Source organism: Cyprinodon variegatus, unplaced genomic scaffold, assembly GCF_000732505.1.
Source record: "Cyprinodon variegatus isolate N-32 unplaced genomic scaffold, C_variegatus-1.0 Scaffold660, whole genome shotgun sequence".
NCBI classification, from domain to species: Eukaryota; Metazoa; Chordata; class Actinopteri; order Cyprinodontiformes; family Cyprinodontidae; genus Cyprinodon; species Cyprinodon variegatus.
In genome coordinates, this window is record NW_015151113.1 from 117326 (window position 1) to 120245 (window position 2920).

Sequence of the window (2920 nt, forward strand, 5' to 3'; positions counted from 1 at the left end):
GATGACTTGGATAATAGCGCGTTGTGACAAACACCAGATACAGCACTGGGACTTGATCAACAGCCGATACCGCACCGTGACGTCACAAACCGGTAGGTGGCAGTAGTGTTCTTTGACAAAAATGCATTTCTGCGGGTATCCGCAACCTTTTCAGAGCATAAGCGCACTGCTCTTACCACTAGGCCAACACTCCACCTCTCCATCTCCCCCAACATGACGGTGGGAAACTCTATTCATCGGAGCTGAATCCATCTTCTGTATCTTAGATCCTTTTCCTTTTATCATTTGGACCCTGTATGTATGAAGATACATCAAATTATTAATGTTGTGCTAATGCCCAGTGAAATCTGTTTATAAACACAAATTTTCTATCTTCTTTATAGCATTCACCAGTACACGCTTTAGGATTCTAACAGATATGGTTGAAAAGCCCTTCATGCACACACAGACTCTAAAGAGGACCGACCAACATGGTGTGCATTCATTGTTCCCCTAAAAGGCCTTTTTTCCCTAGGCTCAGGCGACATTATGATCAGCAGGAATGCCTGGTGGATGGGAGGAGTGGTGGGTTTGTGGGAGTAACCGCTGAATGTTTGATTCTTGGCCTCAGCACTCAGAACGGAAGCCTTAAGGTTTAAGTTTTAATGAAGAAAACTGCTCATCCTCTGATCTCTGACATTACATCACAAATGGCTGCTGTGTGAATTTCCAGAGAGGAAGAGCAGCGTTGGCATCCTTCAATCAGACAGACTGAAAGCAGAAAGTTAATGGGATCATGATGTTCATGTTCCTCCACTTTATGTGGGTCATTACCAGGCAAAAATAGTAAAAATAACTGTAAATTTACAGTTCTAACAAAATTATTATTATTTGAATGGTAATGTTCTGTAGATGGCTGCTTGTTGTTCCAGTACATAGTGGTGAATTTCAAATCATACAACAAAATCAGACAAAAAGTGGTTTATCCTAAAGACAGAGCACCTAGACTTAAGCTAAGCGGCATCTTTATGCTATCCACAGCAGTGAGGACTCCTATACTGCGTCCTATACTGGGGAAACCCAACAACAATTACAGGAACACATGGAGAGACATAGGAGAGGCATTAGCTCTGTGCAAGATTCAACTAGACACTTAGACCTCAAGAACAAAGGACACACATTTGACAACCAAAATATTCAAATATAGGACAGAGAGGGCAGATGGTTTGAAAGAGGAGTGAAGCTATCTTTGTGAAAAGAGAAAAAACATCAGTAAACAGAGGGGGGAGGAATGTGGTTTCATCTTCCAAGCATTTACGGTTCTGTCCTTAAACTCCTTTAAATAAAATCGTGTTAAAAAATATAAATAATGCACAACAAAAGGCTTCAACAATCTAAAAGAACAAAGGGTGGCTATTTGATTAGCATTTTACTTAGAAAGTGCATAGGAGGATGGACCTCCATGCTGCTTCAATTCATCAGTAATCCAAATACAGGTAGCTCAGAATGACAAAGACTCCTGGGTTGGTAAGGAAACATCTTCAGAAAGTGGAAGCCCAGTTTTCATCCAATTTAAAGGGGAACACCGGTTTTATTACATTGGGCCCTTGATTTTATGTTATTACATCGTGTTCTACTCACACATATGAATTTTGTGTCATTTGGAGCTGTTCTGAAGATATTATTAGGTTATATCCAGGTAACACCTTCCTATGGGCAACGACTTGAAGGCACAAACTAAACTGTTCATAATTTATTCTTTATGGTACGCCAGCATTCATAACATTTAGGCGAATCACTATCCCCCAGACATCCGCGCTTATATTATTTATATTTATATCTTTTAAAAACAAAGCAGAGTGTGTATGACATCATAAAAAAAACGGTGTTCCCCTTTAAGCCTGTTTATTTGGTCTCTAGCTGTTCAGTATCAGTGTTCAATGTGGAAACAGAAGAGGCTAACATGCTGCCGAGCCTTTGCTCATAGACACAACAAAAGAACTGGGATTCTAGATATAAACAGCTTATTTTAGACCAAACATAATCTATCATGTCACCTGTCAGTGAAAATCCTGGGAGTGATGTGTAGAAGAAGCTGAGCAATGACTCCTTCAGTTTAGAACAACCTGAGCCTGCCTGCTAACAGCCAGTCCAGCTACTGCTAAGGATTAGATGCCTTCATCCAACAGGTGGACTGTGTCTGTAGCAACAGTAGCTCCTGTCAGCAGTCTGGGGCCACAGGCCCATCCACCCGCAGCACTGTGGGGGTCTCTGTCCTGCTTTAGGGTCGAGTGCCTGCTTCCTGCTGCTCTGCGTCCATAGAAAGTGGGAGGGATGGGATGTGGACCCTTCTGGTCTCTAGTTTTCCTCCATCCATCTTGCGTGTCCGTATGTGAGACACTGATGGTATCATCCTGTTAATCCTTCAGTTTGGAGCTTGTAACACTCTGACCTGAGTCTTCATCTGTGTTATTTTTAGTCCTTTAGGAGAGTTTTTTTTTTTTAAGGCAAAAGAGTTGATGACATATAAATACTATTAAATTTACTCACTTATTCCCTTGAAACAGTCAGTTTGTCATTTAGGACATCAGTTTCTAGGACTGGAGACTGATATCCCCATCAGTATTTTCCATTAATCAAATTCTGAATTAAAGATAAAGAACACACCTAGCGCTCTCCATCAATGATGTAAACAAGGTCAGATGATTATGTTTATGCATGATGTGAGAACTTTTGGAACAAAAGGAACAATCAGATCGTTAATGGAGCTTGGCTATTTAGGGCTTTAGATCATGAGTTTTAATTCATATTCCAGATTTAGCAGGTAGCTAGGCAAGATAACATAGAAGAAATATGATCTCTTTTTGTCAAAAGGGAAAGTTTTAAGCCTAGCCTTAAAAGTAGACAGGGTGTCTGCCTCACGGACTAAAACTGGTAGTTG